The sequence below is a fragment of the Rhea americana genome, unplaced genomic scaffold, assembly GCF_003343005.1.
Source record: "Rhea americana isolate MKP2758 unplaced genomic scaffold, rheAme1 scaffold_10, whole genome shotgun sequence".
Classification (NCBI taxonomy): domain Eukaryota; kingdom Metazoa; phylum Chordata; class Aves; order Rheiformes; family Rheidae; genus Rhea; species Rhea americana.
The window spans coordinates 9281573-9293869 of NW_028185039.1; the positions used below are offsets into that span (position 1 = coordinate 9281573).

At 38.7% G+C, this 12297-nt stretch overlaps 1 long non-coding RNA gene across 1 annotated transcript; it reads right to left on the reverse strand.

Annotated features, from left to right (window-relative positions):
- Window positions 1-4402: 4402 nt before the first annotated feature.
- Window positions 4403-12288, reverse strand: LOC146601737 (uncharacterized). The gene is made up of 4 exons (XR_014895271.1): window positions 12135-12288; window positions 11520-11776; window positions 7485-7557; window positions 4403-4564 (listed from the first exon to the last, which is right to left on the reverse strand). It is a non-coding gene; the product is annotated as an uncharacterized LOC146601737 (long non-coding RNA).
- Between the last annotated feature and the right edge of the window lie 9 nt (window positions 12289-12297).

The following is a 12297-nucleotide window of genomic DNA, read 5'->3' on the forward strand; positions in this document are numbered from 1 at the left end:
GCGCGGGAGCCCCCCGCGGCCGGCCGCCCCCATAGCGCTCCCCGCGGCCGGGCCTCCCGCCTGCTTCGCAGCGGCCTCCCTGGCAGCCCCGGCAGGCCGCCGGCTCGGGCTCTCCCCGCGCTGAAGGCAGCCGGAGCCTGGCGGCAGGCACACCTGTGCCTGGTCCCTTCCCGAGTCATCTCTGTGCTTTTCTGGGGGGGAGCACGAACACTGTCCCCTTAATGCGGCAGATGGTGCAGTGGAGTTTCCCCTGGTTACAGGGTCACCCGGGTACCCGCAATGAGCCTCACTGGGGAGAGCAGCTCCACGATCTCAGGACTCCCTCGTCTGACCTACAAYAGATGTTTCTGTAGTCATTGTGGGAGGAGACAGGGACAAGTGAGACACCTCGGAAAGCAAGGGTGGTAAATAAGCAGCTATAGGAGGTAGTGAAAATGCAGTCATAAAACCCCTCTTCTCTAGCATTTAGGCTTTTCACTTAGTGATATTTAGAGCTACTTCTTTATTTAGAATTACCCAGCCCTACATGCAAGTAAGGTCTACCTTATGAGTAAGTAAAAGGGAACACCAGCTAAGTTTTATCCAGCACTTAAGCATGTACAATGCTTATCCAGGGTTTGCACTCATATATCTCACTGCCATTTTTTTATTATGTGCCTCCGTAGTTATTTACTTTGTCTCAGTTCACAGTTTATTCCTTGCAAAACTTCCAAACAATTAAAAAGAGCTCTGTGGAGGCGGTTGGAGAAGAATTTCTCCTTACTTCCAGTAATTCAGATCTCACACTAACAGAGTAAGATTAGATAAAGCAGTAACAGTAKCTACAAACTTATTTTGTGCATGAGGGTTTAGTTGTTTAATTCTATAGTTTTTAACTAGCTTTCATGAACTAGATAAAATAAGCAGAACACTGAGCTAATTGATCAACAGGAATACTGCAACAGTGTTTCGGGAAATTTCGATAATAGAAGCTTATGGAATAGAAGCTTGTGGAGTTAGGCAGCAGCTGACTAGCGGTTTTTAGTATCTAAATTTTGGATCTCTGTCCCTAAGGTTATATTAGACAGCTGAGCTCATCTACAGCAGAGAGCAAGCAGCTGATTTGGCATCAAATGTAGAGCTATGCAGTCTAGCTGTGCTGTTTCTAGGCCTCAGATGGTATGCCAACACAGTACACCACACCAGGTGGATTTATTGGCTGAGGCTCACCATAATTCTGCAAACTTGTCTCTGTGCAAAATTGTAGCATGTAGATAAGCTCCAGATTCCTATCTGTGTTGTACTTGAGTTCCTCTGCAAGTCTACAATGGCTATTAAAGTTGTTTGTATCCTACAGGAGGAGGATCAGATTCAAGAGAAATTATTTACATATTAATTACTTGTCAAATAATACTACATATGTCAGTTGCCACAGCTGATCTTTGTATTTCCTTGAGTAGATGCTTGTGGGAAAGGAAGGATTAAAGAAGTAATGCTGGTAAAGAACATCAGAATGTATTTCCAGACTCCAGTATTTATTTCTAGAGTTTTTTTTCTGTTTCTCATCATCTATATCCTTCTGTAAATACTAAGAATTATTAAGAACATAGGCTTGAGAATGAAGTAATCTTTCCCTCTATTAAAAGCCTAAGTTGTTCAGTGGTAATGAAATAGAAAACACAGCTAGCCATTCAGATCTGTCATTGCAGTTTCTGTGGTGAATTCTATTGGGTGAACAGCTGACCCAAGTACTTTGGAGAGTTGTTTTTCCCCTTTATCCAGCTCTTGTGAAACAGCAGAGTATATTTCGACCTCCTCTGGTGATATGCTGCCACATAAGTTATTACAACACCTCTGCTGGTATATTCCCCACTGCTATGAAGTGCTAACAACATGCAGACAAAGCAGATTATATTTGTCACAATGTCTAATCAGTTTGCAGTAAGAAACACTTCAAAAGTGTGCAGACTAAGTAGGTACTGCTAGAGGTGTAGCTAAAAGACTAAGTGTTCCACTATATGACAAAGAGGATCTTTTAAACACATATAATGTATGTTATATGAGAAATGGAGCTGTTATCATTTCTTTTCTGAAAAATGCAATTACCTTGCTTCTTATAGATACAGTCAGTAGGCAAAGCAGGAATATCTTGTGGCTGCAGAATGTTTTAAAGGAGCCTGTGTGGCTGCAGACATTATGCAGGTGGTAACACAATGATAGTTGTTTAGTGCCAATCTAACTCTGGAGATGCAATTTTTGGACCACTGCACAAGAAGGCTTTGGCAGCAACGTAGTGCATGGAATAGTAGGAACACAGCCAGGCCCTGCTATTAAGAGCTGCTGGCATACATTTCTTGCAGAGAGTGAAGCCTCAGACCAAGAAGTGTCAGTGAAGCTGTGAAGGGATGCCACATACCAGTGCTGCCCTGTCTGTGAGGCAGAGTGATTCCACACTCTTCACCTCTCCACCTAGCACCTCAGCACAAAGGAAAGTGTAAGGGGAGGTGGCCTAGCAGTGAGGCTGTATTTTGACTGTATACACATCTGGAGACAAAGSAGATAAGCAGATGTCTATAATGGCTTGGCAAGCTCAACAACTCCTTAAAGCTCAGTAAATGTGTTTAGTTTATACAAATAAATCTCTTTTTTTTGAGAGATGGAGGAAAAAAACCCACAGGCTGGCCACATCTGGAGATAGGAAAATGAAAGTCATGTTTCTTACATTCTGCCACCTCTTGCCTAGAGTTTCCAAGTGATCAGTGCCCAGCTGGGCAGCCACAGTCTCTCAACTCACAATGACAGTCATCACACAGAATGGTGCAAAATAAAATGACCACTTGTCCTGCATTCATCTGAAACTTTCGGTTCACAATTCTTCCAAATCATTCTTTCAGTGCTGTACTTTGCCATTTGCCATGCTACCCCTGCCAGAAACAAAATGAAAACTAGCTGCTTTTACTTTTAATTGCCATTCCTCTTTCCCATTCATGAACTACTTGTTTCTGCTTTTTAGACTGCTTTATAATCTATTCCAGCAACACTTTAAAAAAAGATAGGGTGACAGATATCCTCAGTTCTAGAAGCTCATAAGAGCCAGTTCAATCCAGAGAACTGAGTCCTGGATAAAGTTGTTATATCTAGACCATTTCTGTGGCATTTTTCTAGAAAATGCTGATTCCAGACCTCTTTACACGGCACTCTGCTAGCAAAAAGGACTTTTTCCAAGCTAGAACTTTCTCTACTTCATCTCACATTCCCACTGACATCATCTGTGGAACCAGACAACTTCTGACTTTGCTTATAAGGCAAAACACTGGTTAACTTGCATTCTGGTCTTATATCAAACAATTTCTAGCTTTGCTGCTAGGCAGCAATAATAGATTTATTTCTCCTGTTGCCTTAATCTTCACTGCCATATTTCACATCTAGGCAGTTCCTCAAATCAGTATGTCCTGTTCTGAAATAAAGACCTCTATAATGATATACTGCACAAAGTACAATTGCTCATGTTAGTGAACACAATCAAGCCATAAAGCATAAAAGCTGCAATAACAGTAAGAAAGCTTTCACTGATTTCTTGATCCATTACGAAACAGAATCTCATTTGAGTTGAAGATCTCCCCRAACAAATCTCATAATGATACAGCCAAGGATTTTGTTAGGTGACCCAGCTGAGCCTAAGGTTGCAAACAGGACTGATCCCACATGGCCTGCACAGGTTTGGAGAGCTTTAAATTGCTGCAAGGAGAGAGTACAATGAGGAGGATAGGACAATGCATGAGAAGCTTGCTCCTCTGCTGTTAAGAGCACATTTTATGGTTGTAACAATGTAACTGCCTATTTTACAACTAAGTAAAATTACAGAATAGAGTATTTATCAAGGAACATCACTTTAAACACCAGTGGTGAGCCAGGTGACTCTCTGGAAATACTCAGTTTCTGATCACATTTCACACACAAATCTATCTTTTAAAGCACCATGCTATCAAGCATCCAGATGGCTTGGGACCTGTCTTACATGATATAAATAAGCTCTTTGGGTGAGGTCTATTCACTTAACTGCAGCTGGTTGGATTTCTGCCTCTGGGCATTTTCCCTCAGACTTTCTGTCCTTGCTTACTCCTGGGGGATTCTTCTGAGCACATCTGTGCAGCAGTGCAAAAACATTCTGCTCTTTCACATGATTACCAGTAAAAACAAATGCTACAGGCACAGTTTGAAACCAGGTTTGAAAAYGGGTTGTCGCCCTTCCTTCTACAGAATATAAGCTTTGGGTCACGCTATAATCACATGGAGAAAGCAAAAAGGTCTTTCTAGAAGTCAAATCAAAAGAGCATATCTCAGAATGGCCACATGAGGAATGGCCACATCACCTGAGAACTGTTTCCTACAATGAGAAAAGAGTAGCTAATTACCTTCTTTATGCGTTGGCCTTTTGAGTGCGTACATAGAGACCCAGGGCGTAGAGCAGACAGTGCTACAGGGACAAAACTAGTTCTAGTAGTCCACACTGTATCAATATCTTACAACGCTGGCAAATATTCCTCCTCCCAATCCATTTGTGATGCTGATAGCAATTACTCCTCTGTAACAGATAAAGGTGTTAGGTAAAGCCATCAGGAATTACATGTCTAAGTAGCACTGAGAGTCTGTCCCTAAATGTTTTTTTCAAAGTCATTCAGGATTGTCTATAATAGAGCAAGGAATTGAATTAGGASCATTACCTTCTAGTCCAATGCCTTAACCATACTGCCCTTGAATGTCCAAATTATTCTACTCTTTTTATGAAAGCCACACTAAATCAGAATGAAAGGTAGGAGCCAGTATCAGTGAGATAAACTGAAAGCTGACTATAATGCTATGCATGCATATAGCGTACACTCTATATTTGTTCCTGAGATCATGAACACCAGCAGCAGCTGGTATGCAAAGTACTTGAGGCAAGAGTTCCTTAAACCATCAAATATGGTGGAGAAATGTCAAGCAACACAGTTAAAAAGATTTTTGGTCTATATGATAAATCAGTGAAGAGCTTTTCCCTGGTCCCCAAATGTCAGTTCAGCAATGGCCAGCGGATTCAAAATTCCTGACTAGCTGATTGAAGTCGAAAAGTRCATGAGAGGAATAAATGCGAAATAATTAAAAAGGACAACTGCAGTTGTCTACTTGATTTTAAGCCTCCCCATTTCCTAAATATTCATTTCTCCTTTCCAAAGGAAGCTAAGAATTACACTGTCTCACTGAAGTACAAACCACTGGCACTAGCAAAGCAGAACTAAAATTCAATGATTTCTTCTCCATTAACTATTTTATTGTTGTTTATCACATACATTCACTCCTTGACTTTATAGCGTTTTTCTCCATAGACTCATTCAAAGGAATAATTTACATGCTTTGACACCATCTCATTTTGACTTCTGACATCTAATACAGATTGGTTTGCACAGAATATTTTCTAAGACAGGCTGGTAGGTGATGTCATGTCTCAGGTGATCCCTAGAACAACAGCAACTCAGAGTTTATGATTGCAAACACCAAAAGAATTTCTCTTTAGGCAGGGGAAAAAGGCCAATATGAAGGTAAATGAAAAGCCATCCTTCACTCCTAAGCACATCAAATCCACAAAATACAAAAGCYGCTTCTTATTCTTCAACAGCAATCAGAGACCATCAACTGTCTTTTGTATCAGTATCTCCAGGCTAGATTACAGTGAAGAACTATAGAGAAGCATTTGACATTTACATGCTCTATGTCAAATGCTTTCTTAAAATTCTAGYGAAGACTTTAATATTGATCAGTGCTTCAGGAAGTTAGAGAACTATCCTGTTCCTCAATACTTCTATTCTGCTCCTCAATACCTTTGCTTTTTTTGTCAGCTTAAGAAGGCAGTGAATCAGCCTTAGGCATTCCTCAGCCTCAAAGAACAGTGTCAAAAAGGATAAGGTAAAACCTTAATTTCTCTCTCATATTAGACAACTTAACAGGAGTTTAACTGCTTGTTTAAAATGATGGATTGAGCCAATTTCATCCATTGTGTAAATTGACTGAGTCCCAACAAGTCCCAACACCAGAGATAAACTGAGTCTATTCAAGATAAAGTAATAATTATACAATACAGACACTTACTACAGGCTGTTCATCATTAGTGGTCATTTTATCTCAGTTTAAATTCTCATTAGACCTGCCCCTGCCTTTTCTTTGAATCTCCTTCTCATTGTGTCTCCTCTGTATTTGCCTGCACATACAATGGTAGACATCCTCTTTTGTGGTAGTTGGACTAGCCAAAAAATGCTACTGTTCTCATTGCTTAATATAATCCAATATCTTGTCTACTGGTATTAAAATTATGAAAGTGTCCAGCAATCCCTTTAAAGTCATACAGGCTGGATCACCTGTTTAAAGTGGGTAGTATTTCACTMTTACTGTGTAACAAGTCATATTTGTGCAATGGAAATGAGGCCCTTTTATCAAACTAAGCACTTTAGCCTCACCGTTAATCTTAATGCTATGAAAAGTTTTTGTCCCACACCCACTGATTCATTTCTTCCCTTATCTCCCTATTTTCAAGGCAGGCTGTTAATTTTGTTCATGGTTTGGGAATTCAGACAGGATATTCTCCAAGATATTTATAATTTTCATCCATATACTGAGACTTTACACCTTATTATCTTAAAAAAAAATAAAAAGAAAACATAAGCAGACAAGCTCTCTTGCAAAGTCTGCTCAGCAGCAGAACATACATCACTGAAACAGTCCACAGAAAAACGTCTGTCTGATACACCCAAGATAGAAAGTGTTGGTGTCATTACACTTCTGTGATGTAAACTAACATGGCATAATACCAAAGAACATTTTGAGATGAATTCTGAGGCAGCATTTGATCAATGACAGCAAATGGCCGATACTGTTTTTTTGTTGTTTTTTATGTCTTCAACAGGAAGGTTTGGTATAATGAGTAAAAGATATAGTTTCTGACAGATGATATTACATTTTGTCTAAAGATTAATATTTTTCAATAGAACTGCAAACAGCATTCTTCAAATGGCATGTCCTTCAATAGAAGATTACAGGAGCTATGCCTCCAGCACATACATATAAGAAAAGCTTAAATTCTGGTTTGTTAAATATTTTGGTTGAACRCTTTCACAAGAAATTCCCCAGTGCTTCCAAACATATCAAAGAGCAGCACTGCTGATGATTACATCATTTGCAATGCATAGCTGATTACATGGTTTGCAGTGCATAGCTGAGTCTATTTCTAATGGCACAAGAAGCCACTGCACAAAACATTTAACTTTCCAGTACTTTCTCTTTATTTGGTTAAGCATTAGAATCTGAACTTTATAAAGAACACATACTTGATTTGTACAATTCAAAAATACTGCTTTTAATACTCTACAAATAGCTATTTCCTTTTAAATTTTTATATTAGAAAGCTAGATAATTATATTTCTCAATTTTTACACAATATGTTCTAGCAATGACTTTCTTAAAATAAGCCTTACCAAGTGTTCTTAATGATGTACTTCTTGAATGACCTGGGCGAAAAGCCATTCCCACRTCACAGTGGAATTAAATCTGAAATCAAACCATTTACACTTAGCATCATGAAAAAGATTATATACCATCCAAATGAAAACTGAACACTAAGAATGGTTATTTTATTATTTTCGTAGCCAGTCAGAAATGTCTTCATACGGCTACAGAAAAATAAAAGTATAGTTTCTCAACAGATATATTTATTTACATCCCTACATATCTGAGAATGCTAAAATCAAGGTTCTGATTTCTACTCCAGACATTTGTGTTGCTAATGTATTTGGACAGATTTTGCCTGTATGAAATTCCATTGAATCAACGCCACTCCTTTTTAAAGGACCCAAAGAGGATGTGACAATACTGTATAAATAAAAATGTGGATCCTACTGGTATAAAAATATTACTTTCTGCAATAGGAGTCCTTGATTAGCATAACTTGGTTTCTACTTTCACAGTGTATTTCCAGTGGATAATTCTACTAGTCATACTTCTAGGAGGCTTTATTGTGGATTCTTAAATATAGGAACAGCCTCATTTGGGTTTTTACCATGTGATTACAAGAGATGTATATAGGTGTTTAAAATTATATGCTTTCATTAATATTCTATTGATTCAGGATCTATGGGATATCTGAATGAGGCCCTGAATCAGTTTAGTAACTAGAAAGATGATGTTTTGATGAGCAAGTATCATTGTAGACAGACAGTATTATTCTGCCTACTTGTAGAAATGGATGTTGCTATGAATGCATAGATAGAAAACTCTTCCCTGGTAAACGGTAGTAGAAATGATAGGTGCTACCTCAGATCAGCCAGTCAAAAGCTAGCAATTTGAAAGGACAGTGAATCTTAACATTTTAATATTGTATATTGCATTTAAGCTTTTTTCTTTATCCAGAGGGGAAGTATTTAAGTAGTTTAATTAATAGAACCTGCTTAAAAGAATAAATTTCAGGATCCATTTAGTTTTGTTGGAATGTTGAATGGTAAACTGGTTTTCTATTATTTTATGCTGTCAATGAAAAAAAAGGACAGAAGAGAAAATGTGATGCTTCCTCGGAAAGAGTCTGATTGACAATAGTTGAGTTGATAGTACTTATTTTTGTGGCAGTTATCAATTAAAGTCATTGGTGCGCATTCATCTGTGAATCACTCCATTGGCAAAGTTCATTTGTTTCCTAACTGCATGTGAATGCTTGGAATCATACAAGCCAAGTATATGTTGATTGGCTTTTACTTTCCTGCAGTCCTATGGGTAGACACTGTGGAAATCCCTCACTTCCTCAGATTTACATAAAATTTACTCTTAATAAATGTATCACCTCTCCTTAAAGTAGAAACAGAGCAGGAAAAATAAAACAAACACTGGTGAAAACTGAAGAATTCATCATATAAAGCTTTTTTAAAAGGAGAGATCTTGATGAAGATCTCAAAAAATATACATGCTGACTGAACTTAAGTGGATAGTTTACACAGTTTGAGAGGACAAACACTGGGCCTATGAGAGGAACTGCTTTTTCAAGTCAAGACAAAACATGGACATTTTGCCAATAACAAGCATGTTTGTAATGGAATTAATTACACGCTGTTTCCTACTCTGAGTGCTCTCATATTCAGTAAACCATTTAGAAGTTCCAGAATGTTTGACCACAGAGCTCTAAATCAATTTATCTTGCTTTCAATYATTCCTTTTCCAGTAACAACACAATTAGTTAAGGCAGTACTTCTGTAGCAACTTCACCTCAAGGATCTCACTTAGACTTAGCTGTTAATCATTAAAAATAACTGGATTGGATCCTCTGCTGCGCCGATATACTTTTCAGTACAACTGAAAAGGAACTCTACTCTAKATTTAATTTAATCAATAAGGGTTCCAAGAAACCAAGGTGTTAATTTATAGAGCACAATATACTCTGGACAAATGTCCTTCAGCACTCTCATAATCTTGCAAACAGAAAGGGATTGGGTAAAAGTTAGTTACACCRGCTCTCGTCTGCTCAGGCTGGAGGACTGCTGATTTTGCTACGTTGCACTTATGTCCACTAATTAGTGTACTAATGTGGACTAATAATTGACTGTAACTTTGGCAGCATTTTCTGAGCTATTTCTGATACTCTAAGCAATAGATTGATGCTAGCAGATCTATCCAAGAGAGTCTATCTAAGCAAATTGAACTACTCCTTGTCCACAAGCATAAATCTAGATTAAAAACTGGAATCTTCCTATGCTGAAAATCCTAATTTAATTTCCAGAGKCTTGTATTATTTTCAGAAACCTCGGTAAATTGGAAATTTAATTTCTGGAGAAGCTGATCTTATATCCATATTACTAGATTTTGTTTTCGTAATGAACTTTTCCTAAGGAATACATGAAGATATTTTGATGAACTGYACTTCTTTAATTTTCTGACTTTGTAGGAATTAATTTCCCCTCAGCATGAGAATGAATGCCTAAATAGATAATGCTGATGTGGAAATTAAATTACACATAGAGTTGATTTATTCTTCACATAAGCTTTTCTATCAATGCAGTCTGATAACAAAAAGATCAGAAGTTAGCAGGTTTCAGCTTTTGTTTACTGTAAAGTTATCTGGTCAAATCCTAGAAAGAGCTTTAACATACATTAACTTGATAGCTAAAACAAAGTATTACTAAAAATAAGTGTGTGTGAAGAACTATATGCGCCCCAAGATTAGAGTAACTCTCCAAGACACAGATCATCACTGGTAAGCTCTTCATACAGCACTTGATTAAAAGCTGGACCCTGCCACTGACCAAATTATGGGAAAAACGAGAACTAAATAAACTAGAATCTGTCTTCAAGCTGCGAAGATGGTCCTCAATTCATTGTTTAGCACTGTATACGTAGACATGAATCAAACTTGTTTGCTCCTCCTACCTATGCTGCAAGTAYGCACAGCATATCATGAAAATATGGGAAAGGTACATGCAGTATCCCATGGGAGAAAATAAGAAGCTGCTCTGTGGGTGGACCAGATATAATAGCTTACTACTAAAGAGAAATAAGAAACTATTTTCATGGATTTTTTTCAGTACAATGGAAAATGGAGGCATTAGTGTATTTTATCTTTTCTCTGAAAAAGGAGGAAAAATAGATCCTAAAGAATGTTGAAAACACAACCAAACCAAAGCAGCTGTAATATGTCTGCATTAAATATTCCTGCAGTTCTACACTGACACCTTTTGCTTTCCCTTGATTTTAATTGGAAGATGATAATGTCTTATTATTTCAAGAGTAACTTCATAAAAATCTGCTAGCATGTTGTCTGTGTGCCTTTGGTTTAATTTGTGAAAAAAGAATTGATATAGCATCTGCTCAGTATATCATGTTTGTGGGGCCAAGCAAATCTTTCAAGTAAACTTGCAAATATAGTTGGAAAAAACAGACAAGCCTTAAGGTCTCAGTTTAGACTCATGTTCCCCAAAGCTTGTCTAGTTCTTCCTATTCCATCAGTTATTCTAACAAAATATTTCATATTGTTCCGTAAACCTTATACCATTTCTATCCTCCAACCATCACAACAGCTGTTTAACAGTATATCCTGAATGGAAAGGCTAATATAATCCCAACAACGTGCACACTAGTATTTTTGCAGAGCAGAAAGTGGTCTGTAGCACTAAGGATGACTGTGCTTAAATAAACATACTCTCTCCCTTAAGGAATATTTTCCTTTTAACTGATCCTACTGCTCAAACCCTACTGGTTCACGGCAGCCTGTTGCTATGGCTTGGTAATGATGTCACATGTTCTGCCTTGTGTCTGAAGCAGAAAATGAATGTGAATGATTTTCTTAATAACTAGTGAGTTACTTAAAATTCTCTGGAAGGCCTGAAATGAATCAGGAGTAAGAATGAATAAAAAACAAGATGCCCTATTGACTCTACCTGCGCTATATATTTTATGCCAGTAGAGTGACCCAGTAAAACTCCAATGCAAATGCTCTGCATTACTTTCAAAACAAAGCTGTTAGTGTAATTTACCTTGTTATCCAAAAGATGGCTAATGTGCTGACTGCTGAACATGCGTACCTTAGAAACTATGTAAGAGCTTGTCCTTCCAAAGTTTTAATGCTTGTGACCTTCCATCATGTCAAGATCCCTGATAAGGGATACTTTGTCAGGGAAAAGTTATCAAAACAGGTACAGACAGTACTGCATCATGCCGCAATTGCCATGCTACTGTCTTCTTTCACGCTGTCATTCCAATTGGGCTAGATCTCGCCCTTTCAGGTCACAATCTGGAAGGCAAAGAACATGAGGGAATCTCTTGTAAATAAAGACAACTGCAGAAATGCCAAAAGAGCATCAGAACTGTTAATGTCCCTTCCGAGCTGGCTTCTGGTCTCCCCCCGCCCCAAAAGGTGAGCAGTATTTAGCATAAGGAAGCTTTTGTCCTTCTGAAGTGAGAAAATCTGAGATTTTTAAAATTGCCTAGACAATCTGAATACCCCAATACCAAGTTATTTTAAGTTACCCTAAAGACCTTTCTAAAAGGGCAGCCTTCTCACCTTGAAGTGCTGCCCCATGCATACCTACAAGCATAGGGCTTAGACACCTCTCTGCTTTTCCCCCCTTCTCCCCAAGACATACACAGACCTGCTGCAGGGAGGACTGCGGGGCGGCTGCCCGCTCGGCCTGAGGATACACGCGGGAAGGGGGGAGTCATCCCCCCTGCGTGCCGCGCTGCCGAGGCGGGGGTCGAGGTGGGGTGCCTGCGGGCGGCGGCGCTGGTGGCGCGCGAGCGCTGAGGCGGGACCGT